The sequence below is a fragment of the Carcharhinus amblyrhynchos genome, chromosome 12 (genome assembly GCF_965287045.1).
Source record: "Carcharhinus amblyrhynchos chromosome 12, sCarAmb.v2.hapA, whole genome shotgun sequence".
NCBI classification, from domain to species: domain Eukaryota; kingdom Metazoa; phylum Chordata; class Chondrichthyes; order Carcharhiniformes; family Carcharhinidae; genus Carcharhinus; species Carcharhinus amblyrhynchos.
In genome coordinates, this window is record NC_137335.1 from 69,778,734 (window position 1) to 69,793,274 (window position 14,541).

The window sequence follows — 14,541 nt, forward strand, 5'->3', positions numbered from 1 at the left end:
AAGATAGTCAGAATATAAAAAGCTTCTAGTTCAAGATTCATTACTGAGGTAAAAGGTGGATTACAAAGCTTTAAGCAGCTATAGAGACAGACCTCTCGTGTACACGACAAGCAATGACATGTGTGTATGTGTTTCTCTGTCTCCTACACTAGTCATTGAGAGGACTGGGGGAGGGAAGGCAGGGAACTAATGAATGAGTCTGGTAAACACTGCTGCAGCCTGGATCCTCTTGTGACGGTATCGGCAAGATAATTGTAGATCAGGAGAAGATAGATGAGAAGATAGGTGATAAAGTCATTACAAATAAAAACATTTAGCCTCATCAGTATGGTAAAAAAAAGAAAATTGAATAGAAGATACTCATTTGACACATTAACCACATTTGTGACCAGTGATTTTCATAGGGAAAAAGATACAAGAGTCACATACCAACCGACTCAAGAACAGCCTTTTTCCTGCTGCCAGATTTTTAAATGGACTGACCATACATTAAGTTGATCTTTCTCCAAACAATAGCTATGACTGTAACACAATGCTCTGCACCCTTTCCTTCTCTCCTATGCACGATGTGTTTTCTCTGCATAGCATGCAAGAAACAATACTTTTCACTGTAGCTCAATACATGTGACAATGAATCAAATCATAGGGTGCATGTATGCCAAGCACACTGGCCTGGTTATTGCTCAGAAAGACATGCCCTAGATTTTCTTTCCCATTCACTTGGGGCCAAAATGTTCACAATTTTAAAAGGATGACAACATCTTTACTCGTCTTCGCCTGACCTACAATTCTCTTCTCTGATACACAGTCAGAGTGGTGGGAAATTTAGAAATGTTCAGGACAAAATTAAGAGGCACTTAAGTGGGTTAGAGGGACACCGTATGGATCTGACAAGAGAAAATCATATTCAATTTCCTGGAGCTTTTTTTTGACGAAGTGGCAAAGAGGATTGATGAGGGCAGTGTGGTTGATAGGGTGTACAGAGACTTCCAAAAAGTGCCGCAAAGACGACTGAGTAAAGTTAGAGTTCATGGAATAAAAAAAGGAACAGGAACAACATGCATGCCAAATTGGCCGAATGGCAGGAAACAAAAAGTGATTAGCGGACTCGGAAGCACGTGTTTGTGTTATTGTTAGGACTACCTGCCATTTCAAGATCTACATTAAATGACCTAAATGTAGGTTCGACTATGATGCCCGGAATAGTCGGAACCAGGTCTGAAAAAGGTGGCTTTTTCCAGGAGGTATCAGGGGGCAGAACCAAGATTTTAGCTCACCGACCCATCCCCTTGCATGGTTCAGCTTCATAACGTGGCTTAGGTCATTTTATTTCCTTAATGGCATTAAATACCAGCTGCTGCGGGCGTCAGCCAGTGAGTTCAGCGGAAAAGTTGAGGGTTATTTAGAAAACATTGACACACCCTGTCTGCCCATCCCGATGTGTGGGAATTGCCCCGGACGCTTCAACTTCGGATGGGATGACGCCCTGCTCCCTGGAGCCCTTTGAATTAAAAGGTGTGCACAGAGTTAAGAGTCCGAGAGTTCAGACAGTTCCACGGGTACTGACCTGGATCGTTACCCAAGTGACTAAAACTTAGTCTAATTCCTGGTTAACTACAGGACTGGCATTCAGACTCCGCAAACCACACCCAATTTATTTGTGCAACTCAAATTACTAAAAATGCAAACCGGACCTTTAAACCTCTCATACGGTAGTTCGATGCCATCGAGGAGGGGTTGCGGTGGGCGGGGGCACAGGTCCTCTGACGATTGCTATTCCTCGGAAGATCTGCGCCAAGATTTGAAAGCAAACACTTATCCATTCTTCGTTTAGAATATAGTTGAAACACGGATCAATAAAATTAAAATCTGTGAGCTTCTGAACTTGGCACCAGTTTTTGCATGGTGCATACCCACATAAAAAATTATAGTGTAATGGAAAATTTGAAACCAAAACAGAGTGCACTGAAACCTAATTACAGCTACCAACCCAAACATTCCCCATCCTGCTGGTGACCCAGTTTCAATCCATAGAACAACAACAACTGGATGAAAAAAAAGAGGGGTACTGGACACATGATTCAAAGTCATGAGCACAAATGTTATCATGACAGTTGGAAAATTTAAATTCAATGAAGTCGATCTTGAATCTGTAATTGTGGACACTTAGTACCCAAATTGTTGCCAAAACCCATCTTGTTCGCCAAGGTCTTACTTGAAAGGAAGTCTGCTGTTCTTACTTGGCGTGGCGGACATATCGCTGCAAATCCGAAATGGCCCAGGAAAGCCACTTGGCCGTGTCAAAAGGCAATAAAACCAGCACCGAACCCTAAGGCATTGCAGGGTTGGCTGGCTGGGTGTGCCAAGCCCTATATCCTCACCAAGCACTGAGGGGACCAAGTGCAGAAAATCTACTCTAGAATAGAAGAAACTTCAATATCACCAAGAGTGGATTAGTAGTGGCCAGCGCCGCTCCTTCAGTCAGGTGAGTGGATAACTCCCCGCACCCTGACTGAAGGAGCGGCGCTGGCCACTACTAATCCACTCCTGGTGGTGATATTGAAGTTTCTTCTATTCTAGAGTAGATTTTCTGCACTTGCTCCCCTCAGTGCTTGGTGAGGATATAGGGCTTGGCACACCCAGCCAGCCAACCCTGCAATGCCTTAGGGTTCGGTGCTGGTTTTATTGCCTTTTGACACGGCCAAGTGGCTTTCCTGGGCCATTTCGGATTTGTAGCGATATGTTCGCCACGCCAAGTAAGAACAGCAGACTTCCTTTCAAGTAAGACCTTGGCGAACAAGATGGGTTTTGGCAACAATTTGGGTACTAAGTGTCCACAATTACAGATTCAAGATCGACTTCATTGAATTTAAATTTTCCAACTGTCATGATAACATGTGTGTTCATGACTCTGAATCATGTGTCCAGTACCCCTCTTTTTTTTCATCCAGTTGTTCTATGGATTGAAACTGGGTCACCAGCAGGATGGGGAATGTTTGGGTTGGTAGCTGTAATTAGGTTTCAAATTTTCCATTACAGCTATAATTTTATGTGGGTATGCACCATGCAAAAACTGGTGCCAAGTTCAGAAGCTCACAGTAGCTTTAAAATTTTATTGATCTGTGTTTCAACTATTCTAAACAAAGAATGGATAAGTAATTCTTTGCTTTCAAATCTTGGCGCAGATCTTCCGAGGAATAGCAATCGTCAGAGGACCTGTCGCCCCCCCCCACCCCCCCGCCCACCACAACCCCTCCACGATGGCATCGAACTACCGTATGAGGGGTTTAAAGGTCCGGTTTGCATTTTTAGTAATTTGAGGTGCACAAATAATGTGTGTGGCTTTCAGAGTCTGAATGCCAGTCCTGTAGTTAACCAGGAATTAGACTAAGTTTTAGTCACTTGGGTAACGATCCAGGTAAGTACCCATGGAACTGTCTGAACTCTCGGACTCTTAACTCTGAATCAAAAGGTGTGCACAAAGGGCTCCAGGGAGCAGGGCGACATCCCATCGGAAGTTGAAGCGTCCGGGGCAATTCCCACATAGGTCGGCTGATGTCGCTCTCCGCTGGGTCCCCAATGCATGTCTCAATCGTGCGTCTGGTCTCCCACAATCCAGGGTTTGGGGCCGTGTGTTCTGCATTCGGGATGGGCAGACAGGGTGTGTCAATGTTTTCTAAATAACCCTCAACTTTTTTTTCTGCCGATTCTAAATAAACCAGTTGGACTTTAACCTGGTGCTGAGACACTCCTTACTCGCCCCTGGATGACCACGTGCACTCAAACTTCCTTTCCACATAATCTTTAGATACCCAACTGTGCTAACCAGGCACCACTGCTTCACAGGCCATATTAAAAAGGTGTCACCAACTGGTGGGTCACCTTAGATCTCTGGCTTCTTGCAACTGATATCCCCAGGTTTGCACTTTGCAGCCCTGTCTTTAGATGACCAAAAGCTTTGTCAAAATTTTAATCTAATATCACCTGATGTAATTCAGTGTCACACTGTTTTATAATGTCCCTTGAAATTCCTTGGGACATTGTTAGAGGTGCTATATAAAAATAAACATGTCAGATGTGGGAATTTGGACAACTGTCTCACTGTGGGTGTACATTAAATAATAATATTAACACTGTTACTAATGCTCAGGTGACTGGGAATGTACCAGGGTTTGGATAAACAGAACTAAATGGATCGTTCAATTCATTCTCATGGCAAATGCCTAAGCAACACTTAAAATTACTTATCAGTTGGCATCACTTCCCTGGCCAATGCATCCCACTCATTCACAAACCTCAGGATGAAGTGGTTAAAACTGATTGGTCCAGTCACCATTCCCTCTAGGGCGTACCATTCCAGAATGAGGCCTATGATCCTCCATAATAGGGAGGACCTGTTTTTGGTTTGCAAAGTTCATGGATCAGATGTGGCCCTGGGAATCCCAATGCTGAATGTTTGAAGATTGACAAGAATGTTGTCAATGTGATGGGATACACAAAAGTTTGATTGACTCCATTTCAGAGATGTGTGAGCAAAGTGAAACCCAGACAAAACCAATATTTACCATCTTCAAAACTAAGCCACAATTCTTTCCAAACTATTGGCAAATGCTGAGTATTCTTGAACATCTCATTGCTAAAATTTCATGTTAGATTTTAGAAAAATGAATTATTTGCAGGGCAAAGAATCAGTCTCTAAAAGTCCATCAGAAATCATCATTTCCCCTTCTAGTGACTGGATGAATATACTACAGTACTAAAGTCTTAACTTAAAATGCACTTGTGCTATAAACCAGCACATACTTCTGTGAATTTCAACCATAGGTTTGCCAACTCCAGGAGTGGCCTGGAAATGAGGGGGAACTGTAATTTCCACAGCACTGATGAAAAAAATCTTTGGAGAATCAAAGAAAATGCATATTTTATTAAAGTTGACAAAGCTTTTGGTCATCTAAAAGACAGGGCTGCAAGGTGCAAACCTGGGGACATCAGCTTGCGAGAAGCCAGAGATCTAAGGTGACCCACTAGTTGGTGACACCTTTTTAAATATGGCCTGTGAAGCAGTGGTGCCTGGCTGGCACAGTTGGCTATCTAGAGATTATGTGGAAAGGAAGTTTGAGTGCACGTGATCATCCAGGGGAGAGTAAGGAGTGTCTCAGCACCAGGTTAAAGTCCAACTGGTTTATTTAGAAATCGGCAGAAAAAGTTGAGGGATATTTAGAAAACACTGACACACCCTGTCTGCCCATCCCGAATGCAGAACACACGGCCCCAAACCCTGGATTGTTGGAGACCAGACGCACGATTGAGATATGCATTGGGGACCTAAGGGAGGGCCACATCAGCCGACCTATGTGGGAATTGTTCCGGACGCTTCAACTTCCGATGGGATGTCGCCCTGCGTGCACACCTTTGATTCAGAGTTAAGAGTCCGAGAGTTCAGACAGTTCCACAGGTACTTACCTGGATCGTTACCCAAGTGACTAATTCCTGGTTAACTACAGAACTGGCATTCAGACTCTGCAAGCCACACAATTTATTTGTGCAACTCAATTACTGAAATGCAAACCGGACCTTTAAACCTCTCATACAGTAGTTAGATCAAAGAAAATGCATATTTTCTTTGAACAGTTTTACAGACGAGTGAAAGGCCACTTGACCGAATGGGGCTGTTGGAGTTGTGAGGATGCGTGAAGCAAGAAAATATCCAGAGTTGGGAACCTTGCTGAGTAGGCTAATAGCCCATGTTATTTGCTAAACATTGGGCACAAATTGTTCGTTTTAGGCATCTTGCATACAAAGAGAGACAACAGGTGAGTGGCAATGATTTCCTAAAAATAACCAGATGGAGGGGGTGGCCTAACGCAGGAGAGCGCGTGACAGGCACAATGTTGATTATAAATTGCTCCCATTTGGGTTAACCATTCAAGTCAGGAAAATGGAATTATTGAATCCCTACATGGCAGGAGGTGGCCATTTGGCCCAGAGTCTGCACTGAACACAATCTCGCCCAAGCCCTATTCCTGTAACCCCACATATTTACCCTACTAATCCCCTGACACTAGGATCAAATTAGCATGGCCAATCAACCTAACCAGCACAACCAATTTATTAATTAGTGCCTTGATTATAAATTAAATGGAGCAGCAGGAGCAAAGAAAGCATGCTCTAATCACCCAAATCTTTAAACAGCAAATTATGACATTCTGCGGTTTTGAACAGTAAAATGTATTTAAAAAAGTAGTAACAACTGCTACAGGGCTTAAGATGCAATGAGACTTCCAGTCAGCTTACAATATAGCTGTACAGGACAATCTATTCCTTCTGTTTTAGAGGGCACTACCTGTGCTTAAAGGCGAAGTAATGCAAAAACTAAATACAGAGGAAATATTCAACAAGTGAGCAGCCAATCTTTGGAATAGAGTCCTTAGGTGGTATTAGCTAATAGCAGCAATTCATTTATATGCAAATCAAAGATTTCTTTCATAAGAAATTTTGGGATATAGTAACATGACAACGTGCAGCAAATTAACATGCTTGGAGGAAATGATTTTGAACCTATATATGTTTCTCAAAGTTCTCCAGCACTCCATGGTCTTTGTATCAAGTCTGAGTCTGTTACAAATTAATTGAGAGAGACTCATTGATACATCATGATATGGTGTGACTTTCAGAATGGCTGAAGGCAAAAAAAAAATGGATCTTTGCTTTTTATTTCAAGGGAATCAAGGGTTATGGGGAGAAAGCAGGAAAGTGGAACTGATCCACTTCAGAACAGCCATGATCTTATTGAATGGCGGAGCAGGCTCGAAGGCGTTCTTATGTTTTTATGTCCCAGTATTATTATTCAGTATTTCATGTTTCCCCAAATGGATGGCAGTAGATAACGTTTGTAACTATGCAGAAAATGTTTCTGCAGTTACATTACTTTTTCCCCTGAAGTAGTATTTAGTATGCAAATAATGAAAAATATTACTTGAACCTTCAAGGAGCATCTTACTGTGCCTTAGGAGCTGGCTCCCAATGCAAACAATACAAGAGGTCTACAATTGTGGTGCACAACCGATCAAATCTGAAGTTGGTACTTGCAAAAGGAACAAAAAGATCACTGTTGCCTTTTCACCATGACTATCTAAAGAATTCCACAGGAAATACATTAAGTATTGGAATTACTGTTACAAGCACAAATAGAATCCAGATTTGCAACACTGCACACAGTCTTCCACTAATTAAAAGTGAAATCCAATCAGGGTAGCACAGTGGTTAGCGTTGCTGCTTCACAGCACCAGGGACCTGGGTTCAATTCTTGGCTTGGATCACTGTCTGTGTGGAGTTTACACATTCTCTCCGTCTGTGTTTCCTCCGATTTCCTCCTACATTCTGAAAGGCATGCTGGTTAGATGCATTGACCCAGTCGCCAGACTGTGGCAACTAGGGGAATTTCACAGTAACTTCACTGCAGTGTTACATGTGAGCCTTACTTGTGACTAATAAGTAAACTTTAACTTTTAGAATGACCTGGCAACATTTGCTCAGCTTAAAAAAGGTAATCCAAGCACACTGGCCAGGTTAAAAAAGTGTTGAGAATTTAAGAGCTTTGATGTAGAGTTGACTCTGGACAATGTACTTCTGGGGCAGCTCGCTAACAGTCACCCTTGAGGGCAAGGGAAAGGAGAGGGCCAATGGTTTGGCGGGGGGGGGGGGGGGGGGGGTCCACAATGGAGAAAAGAGGAAACAAATTGTTCAAAAGACAAATTAGTGTCACACTGAAACACCAGGCATAAAAGGCTTCATATAAAAATGACATGTGGTATTGCAAATAATACCAAGTTAATTAATCAGAATTTTGCTGCATTTGACATGACAACTGCAGTTAAGGCATTTTCTTTATTAATAGAATGTATAATTGGAAATGCAGCCTAGATCCACACTGCAGGAAAGGAAACTGGTCTCATCTGGAGACAAGTTAATAACCAGAGCAAAAAAAAATCTTTTGCCTAATAACTAGAGCATTGGTCCAAAGTAGAAAGCTTCATATGCAAAAAAAGGGTGGAGCTCTTTAATTATTGGTTAACGCACATGTTCAAAAGAGTAACTTAACCCTACCCACCAGTAGGCCACAGGTTCAGAGCCTAATCTGTGCAGATTTAATTAATACCAGTCAGCACAGCAGACACACAAGCCTTGATGCCCTTTGGGGCTGTGAAGGAACACCACTAGGGGGAAAAGATAGCATCTGGTACATTTATGTTGTTGAATGTTGATTTCATTTAAAGAGATAAAAATAAAACAAACCAAGTGCAGAACCAGCCCAGCTGTCAATTGCTGGCTAAACCGAAGGTGGATAAACAGGACGTTGCAGCATTAACATGGATGCCATTTACCTTCATCCAGAATTTGACAGGCTATGGGCCAAAGAGCCCAGATAAAACATGCTTTCCTTCAACAAACATACAAAATAGCAACAGTTGGTCATTTGGCCCCTCAAGCCTGCTCCATTCATATTTCTAATTCTACATTTCCATTTACCCTTTGATTACATTGTCCAACAAGAGAATATCTTCCTCCACTTTAAAAATATTCAACAACCCCCGCCTCCACAGGCAGAATGTTTCAAAGTCAGACAATGCTCGGAGAGAAAAATAATTCTCGTGGTTAAAAGGATGACCCCTAACTTTTAAAAACAGAGCCCCCTAGTTCTGGACTCACCCACAAGAGGAAACATCCATCTTGTCAACACTGTTCAGGGGCTTTTACACTTCAATCAAGTTACCCCTCACTCTTCTAAACTCTAGTGGAAAAATAAACAGTGTCCCAGAAACCTTGTCTATGATGTACAGTCAAACATCACAGCTACTCAACCGAGAGAAAAGTTCAAGCCAATATTTCCACTTCATTTGTTTTATGAGGAAAAACAAACAAGGCTCATCATCTGAGTGTATAAATTAGAAGTACTTAATGGCAAACTGGAACTCTTCAACCTCCAGGAAAATCAGCTCTTGAGGCAAGAGGAAGTCCATTATTTGCCAAGACCATTTTTATTACATAAAAAACCATTCCTACAGAAATTCATTTCTTCCTTGTCTTTAAAAGGGTGTTTGGGGAAGTCTTTGGATAACAGAAGTCTACCAGAGTTCAGTTAATGTCTTGGTAAGTGTGGTCAACCATCCAGAAATGGAGTCAAATGAGTAATTACTTTGGCCATTAATGACATGCACACAAAATAGCACAATAATAGTAGAACTTCAGAGTGGTATCATCTTCATTAATTTTCATAATCCAGTACCTCCCCTCCTAGGAGGAACGAGCAATTGGCTAGCTTTTCTCTCCTCGTGGTAGCCTCTATGCCATTTTGTTTAACAAGTCGTCGTCGTCGTCGTCGTCGTCGTCGGCTACTAGTTTGGTCTACACCTCATCTCAAGTCACTTATGGCTTTCCACAAGTGAATGTACCCCAATCCATCACACAAACCAGCCTCCCATCCATTGACTACCTACACTTTCGTCCACCTTGGAAAAGCAATCAACATAATTGAGGACCCCAGCACCCCAGACATTCTCTCTCCCACTTTTGGGAAAAAGACACAAAAAAGTCTGACATCCTGTTCCAACTGACTCAAGAACAGCTTCTTCCCTGTTGCTTAGACTTTTGAATGGACTTAGCTTGCATTAAGTTGACCTTTCTCTACATCCTAGCTATGACTAACGCATTCTGCAAGTTTTCCTTCTCACTGAACAGTACGTTTTTGTCTGTATAGTGAAAAGTATTCTTTCTTGCGCACTGTTAATACATGTGACAATTACAAAATCAAAATCATGTGGGGGTAAAGTTGCTGTTAGGTTCTGATGGCTATATTGTACAAGTGCTCTGACTATTAAGGATGGTCGCCCTTGCATCAAGGACAGCACAGTGCTATCTCACAGCACCAGGAACCAGAGTTCAATTCCTGTCTTGGGTCAGAGGAGCTTGTACATTCTCCACAAGTCTGCTCAGGTTTCCTCCCACAGTCCAAAGATGTGTGGGTTAGGTGGATTGGCCAAGCTAAATTGCCCCTTAGGATCAGGGGGACTAGCTAGGGTAAATACCTGGGATTATGGGAATAGGGACTGGGTAAGATTGTGGTCAGTGCAGATTTGATGGGCTGAATGGCCTCCTTCTGCACTGCAGGATTCTATGATTCTATCCCAGCAGGACAGATTAAAAACAGCACCTGGCAGTGGCTTCAGGACAGACAAGTAACTTGGGTGATCCCACCATCCAGGTTGCTGCAGAATTAAAAAATTGTACAAGTCCTCCCCTTGACAGAAACATTTCCCATTAATTTATAGCTGCAACTCCCATTTAATTTTGTGATTTACAAGAAAGCAAAATACAACATGACTAACTTCTGAGATCAAACACAGGCAAGCAGTTATAGAATAATAGACATTAGAAAATGACCACCATTGCCAATACCCTAATTCTCCTTTTTATCTCAGGCAGTTCCTTAGGATTGAGGTTGCCTTGTTCCCAGTGAGGTTTGATGGACATTTAAGCTACCTTGGAATTCAATGCACAATTTGCAGATTCTGCCACACAAGACAGTTTGTGCAGGAAGGGCCAGGTAGGTGGGTTGTTGGGAAGTTTGTCCTCACTGATGCCTCATCTTCACCTCTGCATGTTTCTGACATCTCAATGTGTTTGCTACCTTCCCAAATGAGTATTTTCTATTTGGGTCAGTCACAAGCTTCCCCACTCAGCACTGATGTTTGACCTCTACAGAGAGGCTTTGAGCCCATCTCCAAAGCATTTCTAAAGTCCACCTAGAGTCGCTAGTGTAACTTGTCCAAGTTCCTGAGAGTGTGAGGACAATGAAATCATAGGTTCAGAATCCTAATCATCAGGTATTTCCACCTCCCTGCCACTTCCAGTTGAGTGAAAATAGATCTGGTATGATGGAAGCAATGTTGAATTTTGTTCTTTAGATGTCAGTCTTCATAGAGAAGAGGTTCTCTAAGAAATGGAAAATGGTGAACATTTTCCAGGACCAGGAACTCAACTTTCACACCAACTGAGACTAGAGAGATTGAACCATCTGTTCCACAGATTGACCACAAGCAAAGTGATTTGCTGGAGGTGAGGAAAACAGATTTGGTGCAATGACACAACCTTACTTTACCCTGGTATTTAGCATTGTAGTGGTTCCACTGGTGAGGATCACAGCTTCCATATCATCATGGAGACGGAGGAAGGTGACAAATCTTGGAAGGCAGCCAAGTTTGTGATGGATATTCCAAGAGCCCATGCAGTTAACAGAATCAGTGGTTTGAGAGGGGGGCGTAAATGGCCATATACAGAAATTGATGCTGTGTTCCTTAGATTTGCAGTGAAGATCATATCCCTGGTACCTTGCAGTGAACCCTGGGTTCTTCAATCACATGACCTATCAGAACCTCAGTCTATTAAGTGTTAGGGTATGGGTCTGGGTACGTGGAACCTGCAGTGAGAGTTGGTGGACTAGACTTGTATTGAACTTGTCTGTATATAACTATAACTATTGTCCAATAAACCACTGTCTTCCTGTGCTACCTTATGCTACAATAAATCAAGGCCAAAGTTAGAGGACTGACAGGGAGAATATTTAGAATTGGATTATCTTAAATGAAGTTTATCTTCAAAAAGATGTAACTTTGTATACATAGTTAGAGACAAACTTTTGAATGTACATCATGGAATAAAGATGAAACACCTCCCCCACCCCGAGAGAGATAACACCTCACGAAGAACTTTGATCAGTTAAAGCATCAAGGAGCAAATAACAATTCGGTCCTGTTGAGATAGGCTGCGGGCCTCCACGGTGGCTGTGGCTGTGTTTGAGGCTGGGTGCTTTGTAGAGTCCATGGAAGCTAAAAGCAACAGAGGCTGATGTGCAGGTCTCTGCTGCTGGAGACCTGTACATGCACAATGATGCCCTCTAATGCTCTCAGCCAGTATTCAGGCAACCTAAGCACAACACCCCCTCCTCCTAGAGGCAAGGAATCATTTCTGCTGATTTTTCCAAACACTCAAGTGCATGAGCAAGCAACTTTAAACTTTCCCATTTTCCCACCCATCCTGGACACAATATTTTTGGTAAGATCAACCCCTATGGATTTGTCAAAAACGATGTGGAGATGTCAGCATTGGACTGGGGTAAACACAGCAAGGAGTCTAACAACACCAGGTTGAAGTCCAACCAATTTATTTGATAGTAAACTTGCAAGCTTTTGGGGTTTGCCCCTTCATCTCTGTCTGAGGCCAGAACTCTCCATTCACCTGACAAAGGGGCAAACCCCAAAATCTTGCGAGTTTACTATCAAATAAAATTGGTTGGACTTAAACCTGGTGTTGTCAGATTTCTTACTTTGTCAAAAATGAGCAGGGATATTCATCAATTCTCAGCACCATTCACGGCTCCTCAGACACTGAAGCAGTCCATGCCCAAATGCAGCAAGACCTGTACTATAGCTAGGTTTGGGCTAACAAGTAACATCTGTTTAATAACCATCCTTCAAGAGATTTGCTGCTGCATATGCAGTGGAATCTCCAACTGCCAACATCCTGGAGGTTACTATTGACCAGAAATTGAACTGGTTAGTGATATAAATACCGTAGCTAAAATTGCAGGTCAGAAGCCCCAAAGTCTGTTCACCATCTACAAGGCACAAGTCAGGAACGTGATGGAATACTCTTCGCCTACGTGGATGAGTGCAACTCCAACAACAATCAAGGTGCTTGACAGCGTCCAGGACAAAGAACCTTACCTGATTGCTACCCTTTCCACAAACACTCACTGCCTCTGCCACAGACACACAAGCAGCAATGTGTACCAAGACGTACTGCAGTAACTTACTAAGGCTCCTTAAACAGCACATTCCAAATCCATTACTACTACCAACCTGAAGGACAAGGGCAGCAGTACCTGCGAACACCACCACCTGGAAGGTCCCCTCCAAGACACTCACCATCCTGACTTGGAAATAAATTGTTGCCCCTTCACTGTAGCTGGGTCAAGAATCCTGAAACTCCCTCCCTAACAGTGCTGTGGAAGTACCTACACCCCATGGACTATAATGGTTCAAGAAAGCTGCTCATCATCACCTTCGATGACAATAAATGCTGGCTTAGCCAGTGACACCCACAGCCAAACTGAATTTAAAAAATGATACAGTATTGTTTAAACAGACTGCCAAGTTATTTAACCATATCGTGGGATCATCTTACCAATTAGGACGTGATATTGAATGGTCAGAACACCACAAGCATGAACAAGCAGATGGGGCAGCAACATTCCACGTGCAGTGTTAATAACAGATGGGCTACAACAATGAAAGCAGATGCAGACTAGCTGTCTTATCACAGTAAGCATTCAGGATGATCCAAGTTTCCTTGTTCCTTTGAAAGGTCAGGAAGGAAACAGTTAAAGCTCAGTGATAGTCAAACAATCAAGCTAGTCATTATTTAAGACAGAAGTGCCAACAACAGTTGTAATGTTTCAGGAGAAGGATTAGATCTAATTGACTCTCAAGGGAACAAGAATACAGATGGCAGCATTGTGTTATTTGGGTTTGAAAGCAGAGGCAAATTCACAATTCAAGTTTTAGAGTTAAGTCCTGGGAGTCACCAACCTTTCCTGGTCCCTTCACGCTGACAGTCTAGTTAAGAAAGCCCATCAAGGCCACTGCTTTCTCAGGAGGCTAAGGAAATTCAGCATGTCCGCTACAACTCTCACCAATTTTTAAACAGATGCACCATAGAAAGCATCCTCTCCAGATTTATCACAGCTTGGCATGGCTCCAGCTCTAACCAAGACCACAAAAACTTACAAAGGGTTGTGAACTTAGCCCAGTCCATCACACAAACCAGCTACCCATCCATTGACTCCATCTACACTTTCCACTGCCTTGGAAAAGCAACCCAGCACAATCAAGGAGCTCACACACCCTGGATGTATTCTGTTCCATTGTGTGTGTGCCGGGAGAGGTTGGGGGGGGGGGGGGGGGGGAAAAGAGAGTGGGGAGGGGTGCAGGGAGGTGGAATACAAAAATTTAAGATCACATACCAACTGACTCAAAAACAGATTCTTCCCTGCTGCCAGACTTTTGAATGGACCGACCATATATTACGTTGATCTTTCTCTACGCCCTAGCTATGACTAGAACATTCCACACCCTCTCCTTTCCTTGTCCATGTATGGTATGCTTTGTCTGTATAGTGCACAGGAAACAATACTTTTCACTGTATCCCAATAATAAATCAAATTCATACTGACTGAGCATTGAGGCAAGAGGGGAATGCTCAGCTCAGGCAACTGGCAAACAAGGCACTGAGCGGATAATATCAATTCTTGCCCTATTGTTATTATTGACCTTATGGTCCATAAAATAGCCATTATACTGCAGTCTGCTTCAAACCATTCAACCTTTGTTTTTTCCGCAAATTACAAAGCAACAAGGAGGCTGATCTTGAAAAGTCGATTCACGTTCCAGGATTGGTCAGTAAACCAGTTTGAAAATGGAACAC